The following is a 20,092-nucleotide window of genomic DNA, read 5'->3' as shown; positions in this document are numbered from 1 at the left end:
TAGCCACCGGCCTACACCAGAGGCACAGCAACGCGGGACCCGAGCCACGTCTGCAACCTACACCACAGCTCACAGCAACACCGAATCCTTAACCCACTGAGCAAGGCCAGGGATGGAAGCCGCAACCTCATGGTTCCTAGTCGGATTCATTAACCACTGAGCCACGACGGGAACTCCTGGATTATCTTAATTCAAGAAAATATTTTAAGATTCTCTTACATATACTATGCATTAAAGAATAGTTAAGGAACAGAAAACAATCCATTTGGGTATTCTTAAGAAAATTTAGTCTATATGTGAGATAGATACAACAATAATAATCATGAGAGATGCCAAAAATATTTGTGTTTAAAAAAAGTTAAACGGAATGAAGGTAAAGATATAATTGGCTTTATTCAATGATTCCTTAATTGGGCAGCATCCGATCTAGCAAACAGGAAAGAGCTCAAGGAGCTGTACAGACTGGAAGGCTTTTATAGGCATAAGGGGGTGGGAAAAAGAAATTTCTAACAAGAGATAGATTGTTTCAAAGTCACCTCCCTATAGGGACAGAGTCTACCTTACAGATTATCTCACTAATGATGACCAGATAATTGGTTAAAGTTAACATTCCTAGGAGATCAGGGTAACATTAGGTCTTGACTTGCAGCCGTAGGACTTGGCACAATGACTTCATTTAGGGCCTATTATTTATCAGAGGAAATGTATGGTATTTAAATAATGTGTCAGTTAAAGATATTCTTTCTAGGGTTTTGCTGAATTCCTCTTGCAACTCATTGTTCAGGTTGTTGAGGGAACTAACACTATATCTGCAATGATCAATTGAAATTTAAATAAGTCAAAGTAGTTTTCAAGAGATGGGTTAGAATCTCTTATCTCTGAATTTCCTGTTTGCCTCTTAGAGTTCTTTGCATAGGCATCCTTTTGTAACAAGGTAAGGATATTTTCATATGATCAGTGGATTGATAAATATTTGCTGAAAACTTAATTTATAACCTTATTGAAGCATTAGTAATTTTCCTGTCTACATTTTAAAAACTTTTTAAAACTTTTTAAAATGTGATATAAAATGAATTCTCTCAGAACATACATCATGGAAAGCAAATGAGGCACATTTCCATTAAGAATCGAGGTTTGTTTTTGTTTTGTTTTGCCTGTATAATGAAGTCCATTTTTCCTTCTTTTCTGACTATCTTATATTCTCATATGTTTTTGGTGGGAATATCTCTGGATGAAAATAAAAATGAGGTAGCTGCCTTCTGAACATGCTGGAATCTTTCTTGAACTGTCACTTTTTAAAATATAGTTGATTTACAATGTTGTGTCAGTTTCTGCTGTTACAGCAAAGTGACTCAGTCATACACACACATACATTCTTTTTTAATATAACTATCCACCATGATCTATTCCAAGAGACTGGATACAGTTCCCTGTACTATACAATAGGACCTTATTTTTTATCGATTATAAATGTAATAGTTTGCATCTACTAACCCCAAAGTCCAAGTCCATCTCATTATCTCCTCCCTCCCTCTTGACAAACACAAATCTAGTCTCTTTGTCCATGAATAAGCTTCTGTTTTGTAGATAGGTACTTTGTGCCATATTTTACATTCCGTATATATGTGATAACAGAGTGTTCATCTTTCTCTTTCTGAATTACTTCACTTAATAGATTTTCTAGTGGCATTGCTGTAAGTGGCATTTTTATTTCATTCTTTTTTGTGGAGTAGTATTCCATTATGTATGTGTACCACATCTTTTTTATCCATTTATCTGTTCATGGACATTTAGGTTGTTTCCATGTCTTAGCTATTGTGAATAGTGCTGCTATGAACAAAGGGGTGCATGGGTGCATGTATCTTTTTGAATATAGTTTTGTCCAGATATATACCCAGGAGTGGGTTTCCTGGATCATATGAGAGTTCTGTATTTAGTTTTCTGAGGAACCTCCATACTGTTGTCCATAGCAGTTATACCAATTTACATTCCCACCGAGAGTGTAGGAGGATTCCCTTTTCTTTATGCCCTCTCCAGCATTTCTTTGGAGACTTACTATGATGGCCATTCTGATTGGTGTGAATTGGTACCTCATTGTAGTTTTTATTCACATTTCTCTAATAAATAGTGATGCTGAACATCTTTTCATGTGCCTACTGGCCATCCAGTTTTCTGCCCAATTTTTAATTTTGTTTGGTTATTTTTGAGTTGTATGGGTTGTTTGTATATTTTGGAGGTTAAGCCCTTGTTGGTTTAATTATTTGCAAATCAACTATTTTCTCTCATTCTGTAGGTCTCCCCCCCCCCCACCCCGCCTTGGCTGTCCTGAAGCATATGGAGTTCCCTGGGCAAGGGAAAAGATCAAAGACGCTGCTGTGGCCTCTGATGCAACTGCAGCAATGCTGGATTCCTTAAACCACTGGGCCAGCTGGGGATCGCACCTACATCCTGGCACACCTGAGATGCCACTAATCCCACTGTACCACAGCAGGAAATCCAATCTTTTGGGGTTTTTTGTTTGTTTGTTTTTTAATGGTTTCCTTTGCTGTACAAAAGCTTGTAAGTTTGATTAGGTCCCATTTGTTTATTTTTGTTTTTATTTCTATTGCCTTGGGAGACTGACCTAAGAAAACATTTGTATATTTATATCAGAATATTTTGCCTATATCTCTTCTAGGAGTTTTATGGTGTCATGTTTAATTGTCTTTCAGCCATTTTGAAGTTATTTTTGTTCATGGTGTGAGGGTGTGTCCTAATTTCATTGATTTATATGCAGCTGTCCAGTTTTTCCAGTACCACTTGCTGAAGAGACTATTTCCCATTTTATATTCTTGTCTCCTTTGTCAAAGATTAATTGACCATAGGTGTCTGGGTTTTTTCCTGGGCTCCTCTATTCTGTTCTGTATGTCTATTTTTGTACCAATACCTCACTGTTTTAGTTTCTATAGCTTTGTAATATTGTCTCAATTCTAGGAGAGTTATGCTGCCTGCCCCCCACCCCAGGATTACTTTGGCAATTCTGGGTGTTTTATGATGCCATATAAATTTTTGGATTATTTGTTATGATTCTATGACAAATGTTATGGGTAATTTGATAGGGTTTGCATTAAATCTGTAGATTTCTTTGGGTACTATGGCCATTTTAACAATACTGATTCTTCAGATCTAGGAACATGGGATACCTTTCTGTTTATTTGAATCCTCTTTAATTTTCTTGATTAATATTTTATAGATCTCAGAATATAAGTCTTTCAGCTCCTTGGTCAGGTTTATGCCTAGGGTTTTTTTGTGTGTTTGTTTTGTTTTGGTTTGGTTTTTTTGGTGTGATTTTAAAAGGTATTTTTTAATATTCCTTTTCTAATATCACATTTTTAGTATATATAAATGCATCTGATTTATGAATGTTAATCTTTATCGTGCTACTTTGATGAATTAATTTATCAGTTGGAGTTGTTTTTGTGTGGAGTCCTTAAGGTTTTATATATATAATATCATGTTATCTGCATGTAGTGAAAATTTTACCTCTTCTCTTCCAATTAGGACACCTTTTATTTCTTTTTTTTTTTCTTGGTATTATTGCTGTGTCTGGACCTTCCAATACTACATTGCATAAAACTAGTGAAACTGGGCATCCTTGTCTTATTCCAGATCTTAGTGGGGAGGATTTCAATTTTTCTACATTGAGTATTATATTGGCTGTGGGTTTGTTATAAGTAGCTTTTATTATGTTGATATATGTTCCTTCTACAACCACTTTGGTAAGAGTTTTTATCATAAATACATGTTGAATTTTGTTAAATGATTTTTTTGTCCTTCTATTGAGATTATCATGTGATTTTTGACTTTATTTTAATGTGGTGTAAGACAGTGATTGATTGTGTATGTTGAACGATTCTCTGAACTTACAATGAATCCACTTGGTTGTGGTGTATGATCACTTATATGTAGATTCTGTTTTCTAAATTTTGTTGAGAATTTTTTATCTATATTCATCAAATATATTGCCTATAATTTTCTTTGTTGGTAGTATCTTTGCTTTTGGTATTAGGGTGATGGTAGCTTCATAGATATCTCTGGGTTTCTTATTCTTCAATCTTTTGAAAAAATTTAAGAATAGCTATAATTTCTTCTTTGTATGTTGGGTAGAATTTGTCTGTAAAGCCATCTGGTCCTGGACATTTGCAGGGAGCTTTTTATTATTATCATTAATTACATATTCGGTTTCTTTTCTACAGATTGCTCTGTTCAAATTATCTATTCTTGATTCAATTTTGATAGGCTATGTGTTTCTACAAAGTTGTCTATTTCTTTGAGATAGTCATAGTATTCTTTTTTTATATTTCTGTAGTATTCATGAAGATTTATTTTTTTCTTTTTTTTTTTTCTTTTTGTCTTTTTGCCTTTTCTAGGGCTGCTCCTATGGCATATGGAGGTTTCCAGGCTAATGGTCTAATTGGAGCTGTAGACACCAGCCTACACTAGAGTCACAGCAACACCAGATCCAAGCGGCATCTCTGACCTACAACCCAGCTCAGGGCAATGCTGGATCCTCAACCCACTGAGCAAGACAAGGGATCGAACCTGCAACCTCATGGTTCCTAGTCAGATTCAGTAACCACTGTGCCACAACAGGAACTCCGATCTTTTCATTTCTTATTTTGTTAATTTGGGCTCTCTCACCTTTCTTCTTAGTGAGCTTGGCAAGAGGTTTGTCAATTTTGTTTACCCTTTCAAAAAGCCATCTCTTGGTTTCATCAATTTTTTTCTTATTTAAATCTCTATTTCCTCTCTAATATTCATTATTACCTTTCTTCTGATGACTTTAGATTTTGTTTGTTATTTTTCTAATTATTTTAGGAGGTAGATTAGGTTGTTGATTTGAGTCTTTTCTTGATTTTGGAGGAAGGCTTATCTCACTATGAACACCCCCCTAAGAACTGATCTTGCTGAATCCCATAGACTTTGTATGGTTGTGTTTTCATTGTTGTTTGTCTTGACATATTTTCAATTTGCCTTTTGATTTCTTCATTGGCTCATGGGTTTTTTAATACCATGTTGTTTAGTGTCCATGTAGTCAGCTTTTTCTCATTTCTTTTCCTGTAGTTGATTTCTAGTTTCATGCCACTGTGGTCCGAGAAAGTGCTTGAAATAATCTTTATACCCTTAAATTTGTTGAGGTTAGTTTTGTGCCCAGTATGTAGTCAATCCTAGAGAATGTTCCATGTCTGCTTGAAAATATATATATATATATATTCTGGTTTTTTTGGATGTAATACCCTGAAAATATCAATTAAGTCTAACTGTTCTATCATGCTATTTAGGATCTTTGTTGCCTTACTGATTTTCTATCTAGAGGATTTGTCCATTGATGTGAGTAGGGTTTTAAAATCTCCTATTATTGTATTCCCATCAATTTCTCCTTTTATATCTGTTTGTTTTATGTATTTAGGTGCTCCTATATTATGTGCATAGGTGTCGATAAGTATAATATCTCCTCTTGAATTGATCTCTTTATCATTAAATAGTGTCTATCTTTATGGCCTTTGTTTACAAGTCTATTTTGTCTGAAAAGAATATTGTGACTCCCACTTTCCTATCATTGCCATTCACATGAAAGATCTTTTTCCATCCCTTCACTTTCAGTTTATGTGTGTCCTAAGGTGATTCTCTTGTAGGCAGCATATTGTAGGCTCTTATTTTTTTTATCCAGTCTGCCAATCTGTGTCTTTTGATTAGAGCATTCAATCCATTGACATTTAAGGTAATTATTGATATTTTTATTGTCATTTTAAAACTTCTTTTCTAGCTGAGTCTATGGTTCTGCTTTGTTCCTCTCCTTTTCTTTGTTATTGGGGAGGTTACATGATTTATTTTATGCTTGTGTCCTCTTCCCAATATCTGCTTGATTTAGACTGATAGTTGTATAGACTCAAACACATTTTTTTAAAAGAGTCTAGATTTTCTTACTCTCTGTCCCCACATTTTGATTTTGATGTCCTATTTTACAACTTCATGTTTATCCTTTTGCTATTCCTTGTGTTTATCACCTGCAAAAATAGGTTTTGTTTTTGTTTTATCTGTATACTGGCTTATTTAAGTGATTATTTTCCAACTGTGATTTCCTCTATCTTTTATCCTTACATCCTATATTAGACCTTTCAATATTTCTTCTAGGGTAGGTTTAGTATTACTCTATTCTTTTAGATTTTGCTTTTCTGAGAAATTCTTTATCCTTCTATTTCAAATGATAATATTACTGGTAGAGTATTCTTGATCGCAAGCTTTCCCCTTTTAGAACTTCAGATGTATCCTGCCACTTTTCTTCTGGTCTGTAGCATTTCTGTAGAGAGATTAGCCAATAGCCTTATGGGAGTTCCCTTATAATTAAATCTTTGTTTTTCTCTTGCTGTCTTTGGAATTCACTCTTTAACTTAGACATTTTTGCTATGTCTTGGTATAGGTTTGTTTGGGTTCATCTTGTTTGGAACCTTCTGTGCTTCCTGTATCTAAGTATCTGTTTCCTTATTTAGATTTGGAATGTTTTCAGCCATAATCTCTTCAAAGATATTTTTAATCCCCTTTTATGTTTCTTCACCTCTGGGATCCTTATTAAGCATAGATCAGCATGTTTTATATTATCCCATAGATCTCTTACATGTCTTTCATTTTGTTTTAATTTGGCTTTTTGTCTATTGTCCTGATTGGGTGATTTCCATTATTCTATCTTCCAAGTGTCTTCTTCATTCTCTGGATTATCCGTTCTGCTGTTCAGTGCCATTAGCTCAGCTGCCATCTTGGCAAATGTATTTTCTAATTTTTCTTGGCTTCTCCTTACAGTTTCTAATTCCTTTTTAAATTAATCTATATTATGGTTGAGAGCCATTCTTAATTTCTTCAGTATTTTAATTACCTTCTTTTTGAGGTTGGTGTCTGTTAGACTGCAGTGGTCTGTTTTATCATTTGCTCCTTCATGGGGATTCTCTTGTTCTTTTAACTGGAATGGTTCCTGTGCATCTTTATTTTGCATATATTTTTCTTACTTGATGAGTTTAGGGGAAACAATTGTTTACTATAATCTTGGAGGGCACTTTGTATGTGGGAACATCCCTGGGCTTACGTGATGGTTTATTTTGGTTTGTATGATTACTCAAGAGTCAAAATCAACCCTCACGTAAGCCCAGGGATGCTCCCACATATAAAGTGGCTATCCCCTTGATAGTGGGTATGTGGGTTTATGGTCTGCATGCACTTCCACGGAGGTGGGGGCAATGAGTGGTGCCTGCAGGTAGCACCTGATTACCAGGCCTTTGGCAGTGGTGGTGACTCCTGAGGATGTGGAGGTGGCAGGCTGCATGCACCTGGTTGCATGGTCAAAGGTGCCTGCTCAGAGAACCTGAAGTTCTGGTGGGAAATGCCCACCTCTGGAGTCCAAGATGGATGCAGTGGTTTGAACCTGCTTTCATATCCCACACGAGAGGCACCATGCCACCTGAGAGTCAGGGCATGTGCAGAGAAAGAAGTTTCTAAGACAGTCCCACATTCCCTCATCTCACACTCTCCAACAATGGCACTTTGCTTCCCTGGAGGTCTCAGGCCTCCTCCCACCCTTCCTTGGCTGTGATGCACTACTACCTGGCCCCTCCAGGCTGTTTCCACAGCCAACTTTAGTCCTCTCCTTGGGACTTACCTCGGAAGCCCAAGCCTCAGCACTTAGACTCCACCTGAGGAACTCCCACTATGGTATGCTAGGTGATGGTATCAATGGTCTGTGTGTCTCCTGCTTTGCTCTCCTCAGATAAGCTGGTGTGCTTTTCTTTGAGGCTTTGAGGATCCCCCTCCATCCTAGCTGATTCCTTTCCTCTTTCACAATTCCCTCTCAGGAGTTCTGTCCTGCCTTCATTCCTTTTTTCTCTTTCTCTCTCTCTTTTCTCTCCTTTTGTTCTACCCAGTTGTGTGGAGGGTTTCTCACCCTTTTTGGAAGTCTTAGGTCTTCTTCCAGTGTTCAGTAGATGTTCTATGAGAATCATTCTACATGTAGTTTTTTGGGGGGTTGTGTTTGTGGGAGAAGGTGTTCCACATCCTACTCCTTTGCCTTCTTGATCCCACTCTGTTTTTTTGGAAGTTTTTAATCACAGTTTAAATTTCAGTACTTGTGATTGGTCTATTAATACTTCCTATTTCTCACTGGTTCAATCTTGGAAGGTAGTATCTTTGTAAGAATTTGTCCGTTTCTTCTAGGTTGTTCATTGTATTGGCCTATAGTTGCTTACAGTAGTCTCTTTTTGGGTTTTTTATGATTTCTTTTGATGTATTTGTGGGAGAAGGTGAGTTCCACATCCTACCCCTCTGCTGTCTTGGTCCCACCTCCTAAACTGTCCCTATTTTGACAGTTCTTGTGAATAACATACCAGTGGGAGATACCACATGGTGAAGCTAAAGTTGTTTACTGACTATTTCACCTGATTACTCTGTTGGTTTCTGATTCCACCCTTGCACAAATATTTACCTAGTAGACTGGTTATGTTAGAAGTCTATTTCTGTAGAATTATCACTTATTCTTCTCATCCAGATAAAAGTTACGGTAACAGATACATAGAATAAAAGTGAGGTTTTCATTCCTTTCACAGCAGAGACTATTTGCTCAAAAGGGGAAAAAAATCAAGTTAAATTTCATAATGATTTTGAAATGTTTGTTTTACTTAAGAACTTTATAAAGTTTCATTATAAATGTACCCCATGACTTAGTAACTCTCTGGAAACATGTTCTTCATTCAAAGCCACATCCAAATACAACCTCTTCAGAGTATAAATAGGAAGTCTTATTCATCTTGGTCATACCCCTTGGTATTATTCCCTAAATGGAATTTGAAATTACTATCAAAGAAGTCTAGTCTAGCTATAGGAATGAAAAGAAATCTAGTCTAGCAAGAGGAATGAATAAAAAGCTAAGTCAATGTAATGATTAAAAGGATTCCACAAGGACTGTGGTCATCTGTGGCATGAGATAAATTATATTTAAATATTATCAACAGTATTTCACAAATACCTGCCTCTAACAATTGCTATAAATGAGCCTAAATGGCTTTATGTGCATGTATACATCAACAAAACCTCACCTGTCTCATTGGGGAAAAGGAACAAAGGCACTCAATTAGGATGTTCATGTTGCTGGCACCAGCAGCTTCAAGGTGTCCATTTTGGCCTTATCTTAAAAGGCAGTTGGGCTAGCAGTGCATCTTTTTAAGGCAAATGTACAGCTTAGAAAGACGCCATTTCAAAAAACCTAGGTGAATCCAAATATGGAGGTGAAAGGGTAGATTTTTCTAACAATGCAATTATCTAGTATTCTAGGAACACTTTGGGTGTAACCTTTATATTTCTCAAATTTCTGTTACAAGCTCACAGAGGTGAGATACATTCAAAACTACTTAGACCTTAGATTTTAGTGAAGGCATATGGAAAACTGATAAATTTATGTTCTGTATCATGCACTAGCCACTTCCATTTCTCATAAGTGAGTTATCTTTCACATATTGTTATTTTTAAAGGTAAACATCTTTTAGTACTTCAGGAAACTGAAATTATTGAATACATTTTCCCTTAGAGCAAGGTAAATTGATAGTTACCATGAACACCCATATCCTATTTTCTGTATATAATATATCTGTAAAACCAGATTATGAAGGAATGAATGACATTCACTAATTTTTTTTTTTTGGAGTATAATTAACAAAATTCTAGAATCCAAAGTTTTCATGCTCATCTTGCCCAGAGACTCCCTTAGTTCTTTTATTCTTTAAAAAATTATATGTAAAAGTCACCTCGAGAGCTTGCCCTGCCTTGAAAGATTCATGTTTAGTAGTTCCACAGGAGGGGATGAGGTATGTGAATTTTTTATCAGGGAACTCAGGTGATTCTTACATCACCAGGAATCTGCATGCTTGGAGAAAGACTCTTCTCCATGTTGTCAGCATGATATTGAGTTGAATAGATTCTCAGGAAATAAAATTTAATGTTGGTGTCTTTTAAGGACATTAAATATCATTTCGAATGTCAAATGTCAAAAAGATCAAAAGAATTGCTAATGCAACAATGGCTCTTTGCTTCCTCATTCCTTTACTCTGTCAAGCTCTTTTCTCTTGGGACTCATAGTCCTCAAATGTAGTTTGCATTAGAAAACAAAGCAGAGACTGCTCATTGTCTCTAGTAGTCACTGTACCTTCTATTCTTTGAGAAGGTAACCCAGGGTTTTATCTTGGATTGGGTTGCCTGAATAAATATGCTATTTTCCAACATCCATGTAGATGTGTGGTTAAAGATTATAGAGCTGAAGGCGTATGGTTAAATAGTGTCCAAATGGCTGTATGGAGATAGGCTGTTATAAAAAAAAAAAAAAAATCCCTGACAAAGAAGGCACAATTATTTATTCTTCCTTTCTACTTTGTTAGATGGAACGAAATTATGATGGCTGAATTCAGAATGTTACCCCCAAATAATGCCTCTTTGACATAAAAATTATGAGCAAAGACACTTAAAGAGAGAACCCAGCAGGTGCAGGAAACACACTGACTCTCCTCTTTTCCTTCCTGAAAGCAGGAGGAAAAACCCCCTATGGAAGATGCCTTCCGTATATCAGAAGGAAAATAATATTCTTATCAAGGACCTTAAGTTGAGATTAAGAGAATTCTATATGAACAGATTTTTCTAGAATTATCATCCTTATCTTCCTCACTAGATTACTTACTTCTCCACCATGGACTCTGTTTGTTCAACCCAATACAAAAGCAAGCATGTTTTGCTATTTCTTTGGGTCTTCATTCCATATGGTTCATTCTCAAGTTCACATGTCAAGTAAAACATGTATGCTAGGTGCAAACTCTTATATTTAGAATGGATAAACAACAGGGTCCTTCTATATAGCACAGGGAACTATATTCAATCTCCTGAGATAAACCACGATGGAAAATAATACAAAAAAAAGAATGTATGTATATGTATGACCCAATCACTTTGCTGTTCTGCAGAAATTGGCACATTGTAAATCAACTATATTTAATAATAAATTTTTTTAAATGTATGCAAGTTTTCCTCTTGTTGATCTCTCTTACATCAATTTAATTCTCATGCCCAGTGAAAAAATTTTACCTCAAAATTTGTATGCTACTGGCCACTGTTAGCCTCTCAGCAGAGCTGCATGCAGAGAATGCACTAGACAGTGGGCTCCTTGAAAACAGGTTCTGAAGGTGAATTTTTTTTTCATGCTTATTTTTAAATACTACTAAGAGCTCATGAAATACAGCAGACTCATAATAAATATTCAAATTAATGGATTTTTTCAGATCATATTTTAATTAAATATTACTTTTTAACTTTCAGAAGTAAATCAGAATTTGATGCTTGTGTTTGTCATTGACAGTGAATTGCCACCACTGAAATTTTCTTAGAAATAAACCATGTAGTAATTTCTTTGCCAATTAAGTCTGTCACCACTGCAATTAGATTGAAGTTATAAACATAATTATACAGTGATTTGCTGGCATATTAACTGGTTATTCTATGGTAGATGAGGGTTATGATTTGGGAAGAAACTTATAACTAATGGGAATTTTATCTATGGCTTCATTCAAGTTTATAGGTAATTCACATCTGAATCCAAAGCCAAAGGTGGGTTGGAGAGGAGAAATTCGTTTAGCATTATATTGTGCCATTAATAATTGACATAGTAGATAAAATAAGCATTTTATTCTTGGCAATTAAAGTTCATGCCTCTGCTTAGGCTCCATTTTCCCAGCCATTAGATACAGGGACTTTTTCCAAATTCTGATAGTAACTTCTTTAATTTGATTAAAAATCTTGTGAGATATTGACCCAAACTCAACTATTTATTCACATTTAATCATATTCTGTACTATGTAATAACTACTGGTTATGCATATACAATAATAGAGATTTCATAAATCTTGATAATATATTTAATTTGTAAAAATATAGGTAATTTACTTTGTAATGTTTCAGAAGGAGAAGATGAAGAACAAAGTTATCAATACGCTGGCTCTTCCCTCCCTTTATACCTTACCTAGATGTTTGTCCTTTCTTGGAAATCTTTTGGTAATTAAGTTAGTGATTTTTTTTTTTTTTAAGGTCCTCACTTGTGGCATATGGAGGTTTCCAGGCTAGGGGTCGAATCAGAGCTGTTGCCTATGGCCTACACCACACCCACAGCAATGTGGCATCAGAGCCATATCTGTGACCTACACCACAGCTCACAGCAACTCCGGGTCCTTAACCCACTGGGCAAGGCCAGGGATGGAACCTGCATCATCCTCATGGATACCAGTCAGATTTGTTTCCAGTGAGCCACAAATGGAACTACCCCCTTTTTTTTTTTAAGTTAGTTCTTAGAAATGTGTTCCAAAAAGGAAAAATCATTATCACAGGACATGTTATAATATGGGTTATGAATTATCCTATTGTATATAGTTATTTGAAATAAAATATTAAGAATAAGGCAGGCTGAATTTACTATACAAAATTAATTTTGTGTTTCTTACATAGCAACACATAAATGATTGATGTCACTTAAATAACTTTTGAAGTAGCTAATTTTTCTGATTGTTTTTCTCCTTTTGCTTTTTGGGTGCATTTTTAACTGCCACAACATTCATGAAACCCTCTCCTCCTAGGTTTTTCCAGCAGCAAATTATCCTTGTTCTCCCCTGCTTCAAAGACTATCCTGTCCCTTTTCTTTGAGGAGTTATTATTTCTCCCATTTCCTAATGATGAGAGGCACATCATTCTCAATGTCTACTCTTTGCTTTTGTAACACTGCAGACTTCATTTTTTGTCTTTAACTCAAACACTCAAATCACAAAATACCACATTTCCCTCAAATTTCAGCCTGAATTTTTTTCTGCCTTGGTCATTTGCACATGGACTCATCCAAACATGGAATACATTCAAACATGGACCTAATTTCCCTCCCCTCTCCCACCTTCTAAATCAGCTTGCTCACAAGTAGCCAATTTCCTTTTATTCCACTATTTTTTTAAAAAATTATTTTATTAAACTATTTCATGTCTGTCTATGTATACTTACCTTTTTTACTGACATGATCTAAACATTACCCTTCTGTTGATTCAAAAATATCCACCTCAAAAAAATTTAGCAATAGTTATTATGGTCCTTCCTCTCTCTTAAATATTTAATTATTATAGAAAAATTTGCATTTTATTTTGAAGACTGCAGCTTGTTATACCATGTTACTTGCTCAAAGCATAAATTATTAGAACCTTAAATTGGAAAGTTAAATTATGCTAAATTTTCAAAGTTGTCTGATTTATCTCTGTAATTTATAAGAAAAGACACCAAGTAAATTATTTGAAAATAAATCATTTGGAAAATAGGGAGAAAATGTAATCTCTATATTTTGAATTAGATGGATCATGTATCCTTGTGTTCTACAAATTTGTATTATGCAAATTTGAACATATCAGTGTGTGTTAATATAGTTGTTTTCATAAGAATGTAAGGACATAATATGACAGCACAATTTTCCATTTTACTTTTAGCACAAACTATACCACCTAAGACTAGCATAGGCTACATATTTTTAGGGAGATTTCATGGAATAGGATAACTGCTTAAATATGAATGACTATATTTCAGTCTTCACTTCATCATCTCTCCCATATTCCTCACTGTTTACTACCACTGTTTGAAAACTGCCCATTGAAAGGGCATAAGGAAATTAGGCTAATGCCATTCTACTCTGCAGTAGGATTGAAAGGTATGGAAGGCAAATTGAAGCTTACCATGGTCTATAATTTTCGGATCAGCACAAAGACTCTAACTTCCTATTAACATGTTGCTTAGAATCCATCAAAATAGCTTTGTCTTGATGTCAAAGATATTTTAAAATACTAGTGAAATTCATTTTCTGAAAGATTGCTATTATTTTGACCAAGACAATGGCAATCAAAGTACATATTGTGGTTGTTAATAATAATACATGAATATAGTTGCCAGATCAATGGATACCTGAAGCTACACAGAGAGACTCAGAATTTACCAGATAGCTATTTTGCTTTTTGTTTTTTGCCACCCCATGGCATATGGAGTTCCCAGGCCAGGAATCAGATCTGCAGTTGCAAATTATGCCACAGCCGTGGCAATGCTTCTTCCTTAACCCACTGTGCCAGGCTGAGGGAACAAACCTGTGTCCCAGGGCTCTCAAGATGCAACCTGTTGCACCAAGCAGTAACTCCTGGATAGTTCTTTTGAATAGTAGTTTTTTGAAGTAGAATAGTTAACCTACTTTGATCAAATAGGACCTTCTCAGATGGGCTTTCCCTAGTCACACACTGTTAAATTAATTCAACAAAGAGGCCTTTAGATTGACATGGGTTGATGTGGGTTTAATGCCTTTGTAGCCTTCATAAGTAAAATAAAACCTAAGCCAGTAAATGACTCAAGGTAAATGACTCAAGGTTAAGAAATGAAAATCTAAGGAGAACCAATCACAAATAGTCAACCTGACTTTCCCCCAAACTATAACAGCTTCATCAAATAATGTCCTTGTTTTGCTTTGGCTGTTTCTCTATAAATGTCTTTCCCTGAGTTCCTGCTGGTAGTGTTCCAACCATTTCCAATTTGGCACTATGTCACATCAAGAATAAAAAGTAGATGTGGAAACTTGTCCCATTCATCTCTGTATCTTTAGAAGTAGAACTAAGTGTTGTATAAATGTTTTTGAATGAAATAAGTAATATTTCCCAAATTATATTTTATTTCTGTCACAAAATTGAATTACTGCTGTCAATGTCATAAAATTTAAACTTAGATTTTTGAAAGATGAAAGAAATATATCATCAGCCTCATAGCCTCTTGTTGAAATGTCAGGTAGGGTGATATCTCAAAATACCCATCATGAAAATAGGTAATAGTTACCTATAAAAAGGCAATGCAATATATCAAAATATGCAAAGAAGTAAGCATTAAAGATAATAAGATTTACAAGGTAAAATGTACATAAATTAAGTCTAGTTTGCTGTGTCATTCTAAGTTGTTATATACAGTATGATCTAGATTGAGTGAGTCTGGACCCAATTAGCACATCATAATCCTTCTGACAATATTTGTAATATTCTAATGCCTAGGTCATACTTTTAGGAGTTCTTGTTTAATTGCTATAGAATATGAATAGAGGCTCGGTACTTTTGAAGGTCTCCGCAAAATGATTCTAAGTGAATGCATCCAACTCTCTAGTGTATTTCTAGCTCTATTTCTAAAATACCTTTTGAATTTTAACTTTAAAAAATTCCCTTCTGTCTTTGTATTTCACATTGTATATGCTATTTCAGTCACAATCTAAAATTGTATTTTGTTTTTGTTCATAATGAAGCAAAAACAGCCAATGAAGAGAGAATTCTTAAATTGTATTAAAATGAAAGACGATTTACCTTTAAAGGTGAAATTTTGGTAGTCTCAACTTGATAAAATACTTTAAAGAAAATTAGGTTATTTTATTCAAAATATTTCTGTCAAATATTTGATGGGATGTTTTATATGTTATGTTTAAGTTCTGGCTGATTTTGGGTAGTTCTACAAAACATGACTGAAATAATCTTACTACAGTTCAATACTTGGATGTGACAGCATGAACTATTGGTTTCACTGTTTTCACTAAATTGATGACTAGCAATTTAGTTCAGATGAAAACTATAAGAAATAGATACATGCTTTGCCATAAATATCTTGGTTTAAAAAAAAGAAAAGCATCAAGTATACTGTCTCTGTATGCCTGACATGTTGCACAGCATAAGCACAAGCTTACAACAAACATTACTGCCTATGGCACAAACTGAATACTTAGCTCCCTATTAGTATAATAGATCTGGAGGAAATAGGACTCCCTAAGACGAAGTTGGTAATTGCACTGCTTTCTTCAATTTTCTTGCTTTAGGCAGTAGAATCTTGACACCACAATCAGTTTACCTGGTCTAGGAGAGTATGTAACAGTAACTCTAGAAGACTTCTCTAAATTAGTGTGTTATAAAAATATTGAAAGATTTTTCTTCCAAACTAACGATGTATTGCTTTCATGAGTGTGCATGTGCGTGTGTTTGTGTGTATGTGTAGTATAACCCTTAATTCTTAGAGTTTAAGATAATCTTAACAAACCAGCCTAAATCCTCCCTTCAGAATCCCATTCTATTTTATCCCACATATCTGTTTGGAGCTTCATCATAGATGGTTGCTCTAATTCCAACCAATAAAACAGACCAATTAATGTTGTTCACCCTCTTGCACCTTAGTCCCCAGATGGCTGCTTTCTGTAACAATGCCAAGACTCTGATTACATTGTAGTGGGAAGAACTACTTTAAATCCGAGAAGGTTTCCAACTGTTCACACACCATAGGGACCTTGACATTTCCTATGAAATGCCGTTAAGTAGACCCCTGCAGCAGTGATTCCTCATGTTTTAAGATTGGCTCAATCTAGCCATTATAATCACACAGCTTTATACATTCACTCCCTTATGTGATAGTAAGAAAATTAAAGTTACTTTTTTTCAGTTTTCATGGTATGTAAAAGGCCTAACTGAATCCTATTAAATACTAAATCAAATTATTTAAATCTTCTTAGAATGAATTTTGATTTTTTTTCAAACCAGTCTTTTAACTTTTAAACCATTTTAAACAGATTTATTTAGATATGGTTTACACACCAAAAATTCACTGGTTTTATGAGTATAATGACAAATTTAGGGTTGTGCAACCAGAACTAAAGTCAATTTTAAATATTTAATCATTTAAGAAGATATTTTTGCCTGTTTGCACTTATTTTTTGTTCCCACCTCAGCTACAAGAATCTGCTAACCTATTTTATGTATCTGAGAATTTTTTTTTCATATAAATGCAATCATACAATAAGTGGTATTTCATGTCAGGCTTCTTTCATAAATTTGTTTTTAAAGTTTGTCGATGTCTTTATTTCTCTTAATTGCTGAATAGTATTTCATTGTCTGGATATATCACATTTGTTTATCTATTCAATAGATGAACATTTGAGTTATTTCTGGTCTTTTCGTTTTCGTGAGTAATGCTGCTAAAAACATTCCCATAAAGATATTTATGTAGATACACGTTTTCATTTCTTTTAGGTGGATCCTAAAGATGGGATTGGTTTGTTGTGTAGTAAATGTATGTATATCATTTCAAGAAACTGTCAAACTTTTTTTGAAGTGGCTGTATCATTTTATATTCTCACCTGCAAAGTATGAGGTTCCAGAGCTATCCTGATATAGAAACCACATGGAGAACAAGTGTCCCAGCCAACCTACCCAGTTAACTGCCAGACATGTGTATGGCTACCTTGGATCATGTAGCACAAATCAATTCATCAGATGACTGCAGCTGTAAGCAAAACAAGGAGAAAAACTTACAAGCTCAGCCTAGTCCAATTTAGGGTATCATAAGTAGATAAATGCCTACCAACATGGTTGAAATACCATTATGTCACAAAAATCTTCCTTGTTGCTAATTTATAAAAATAATGTTGAATCATATGAAACTTTAGTTTTATGATGAGTAGAAGATCTGTTCCTTAAGAACATCTCTGCTTTTAGACTACAGGTGTTTTCAGTGGAAATTGTTAATAATCAGTGCTATTGCTAACCTAAATATCAGGGACATGGAAAAGGGTACAATCTTTTGCCAGCAGTGTCCTGTTGGCTCCCAGTGGGAACCTCCAGTGCAGTGTTGGAGAGCTGGAGCAAAGACAACTTCATTCTACTTCTAAAACCTTCACTGACTGCTTTGGCTCCTCTGCCGTGACAGTGAAAAAAAACCTTGATCTCATTTGCAGATGTCTATGGCCTCCTGAAACAGTAGTAAGGCCTTCTTTCATACATTTCCTGGTCTTTGGGTAAGACCACCCTAGGCCTTTTTTTAACCCCTCCATCTTTTCCGAAAATTTTGTCACCCAACTCATTCATTAAATTTCTGTGCATGAAATGTCAAGAGTGGGTTCTTGGTGTTCTTCTGACCAGTTTCTGACTGATATCTTGTTAAATCCCTCCTGAAAATACAGTTTGAAGAAGCTTCCCTGTCTAACCCTGAAAGTAGAGACACACTTTCTGGATATAGTTCTTTTAATATATATTTTGGCAAATTGTACAGACTCGTAATCTGACAAATTTGTATTTTGCTAAATAGGAACTCACCTGGGGACAAAAATGTGTTACATCATATTGAACAAAGAAATGCTCCACTGGCTTTAATTCCACTTAGTTATCCCATTTCTGGAACAACATGAGTTCTTTTTCTTTTTAACTCAAATAATGGCAGACTATTATGGTGGGATGGAACAAACTAAACATTCTCAGTTCAAGTTCTTTTCCGAAGTTGAGAACTGGAAACATCAAATCTCCTTCCCAGCCATTTGCCTATTTTATTTGTTCCCTCAAAACTGACTCACCCTTTCCTCCCCTGACCTTACTGATTAAGTGTACACCCCCACCGAAACATCTCACAGAACCATAGTTCTCTTCTTTCTACTATTGTGATGTAATTTTATGGTTATTTGTTTGATTATTGGATTTAAAACTGCCCCAACAACTTTCCTGTTAGTTTCATGACTCTAAGGCCATTCATTTGATTATTTTTGTTATTATTCTCACCATCAAATCTCCCAGGTTATTAGCAGTTTGAATTCTAGCTATGTTTTCTATTTGTTCTCTCTACCTTGAGAAGTTACTTCGTCTCTGTGCCTCAGTATCCTAATTCACTTTATAGCTATGTTAATTTAGGCCATATATGTAATTTTACTAAACCTCAGTTTATTCCTTTATTAGCAATATAATATTGGAGAGAATTTAAATCTTTCTTAGTTGTCATTGTAAAAGAATAGGATACAATGCTATTAGAAGGATAGAACATGCATATGAAGTACTTATCACAGTGCCTTGTATTTGATAAGTACTCGGTAAAGGTTATAGTTTTCTTTTTTTAAATGTAGGTAATAACATGGTCGATATAATAATTTTTATATAACACCCTCTATGTAATTTGTATTTCCTATAATATGTGAAAAATGTATTAAAATTATTGTAGCTTTACATAGGAGCAGTCTTGATTGTAGAGAACTGTATTTGTTGCTAGTGGAAATTCATTCTGTGGAGAGGATATTAGACAGAAAACTTTGTTTCTTGTTTTGCCACTAAGCATCACTAAGTAGCAATGGAGTAATAGTGATAATGGCATTAATTATAACAAGAAAACTACTGTTGATGGAATGTCTACCATGTGCCAAAGACTATCGACCATGTGTCCAAAGTATAATTCTAAGTGGTGAGTTAGACAGTATCTTGAGCTCATACCTGACCATATACTAACATTACACCTTCGGAAAATACTTACCTATGCCCAAGACTCTTGTTCCTCACTAATAAAATGAAATAATAACAATTCTTATTCTATTAGGTAGTAGGACATGAAATGAGATGATTCACCTTTGTTTCTCACTATGCATTTGAACCATTGCAGAGCCTCAGAATGTGTTGATACATGATATAGGCACCAGCATTCTTCCTTCTGTCTCATGCCTGACTAAAGCATCCTGAGGTCTTTTCTCCACTGGACATATTTAACCACATTATCCATACTTCTCCAGGATGAATGCTTTTCCCTAAAAGCTACTCTTTTCATTGTTCTCCTAACATGTTCAATTTCCACATGTCTACTTGCATCTACTGATAGGGGTTTAGGCAGAGAGCCACAGAGGGGCCCGCTGCACTCCTCTAGTCAGATTCTTGCTCATATCTTTCTCTCCTTCAATGCTCAGTTCAATTCTATGTTATGAAATAAACCTCTCTGACTGTTTCAACCCATTTTGATACTTAGAGGGCATGTATTAACTTCATTGACTTTGGATTTTTAAAATAACCATACAGGTCTGGTCCATAAAAGATTGTTAGCAAATTGCATTAACTTGAATAGAGGGATTTTTCCAAGGCCTTTTTTCTTATCTAATGTGTCTGAAAAGTGGTAGGTAACATTTTTTTCCCCCCAGTAAAACATCTATGAAAATTCA

General features: G+C 35.0%; 1 long non-coding RNA gene across 2 annotated transcripts in view; it reads left to right on the top strand.

Moving 5' to 3' along the window:
* The window catches only part of LOC110262156 (uncharacterized), a 58,464-nt gene extending 38,372 nt beyond the window's left edge, over positions 1–20,092 (top strand). For both annotated transcript variants that reach the window (XR_014812972.1, XR_014812970.1), the window contains exon 3: positions 17,163–20,092. This is a non-coding gene — a long non-coding RNA (uncharacterized LOC110262156). The remainder of the gene's footprint in view (positions 1–17,162) is intronic.

The sequence above is a fragment of the Sus scrofa genome, chromosome 8 (genome assembly GCF_054392235.1).
Source record: "Sus scrofa isolate SSC_HxYL_T2T_F1_AM1 chromosome 8, Sscrofa_HxYL_maternal_Yorkshire_Landrace_v2.0, whole genome shotgun sequence".
Lineage (NCBI taxonomy): Eukaryota > Metazoa > Chordata > Mammalia > Artiodactyla > Suidae > Sus > Sus scrofa.
The sequence above is the reverse complement of the archived record's forward strand: the minus strand, read 5'-3'. Positions and strand labels throughout refer to the sequence as shown.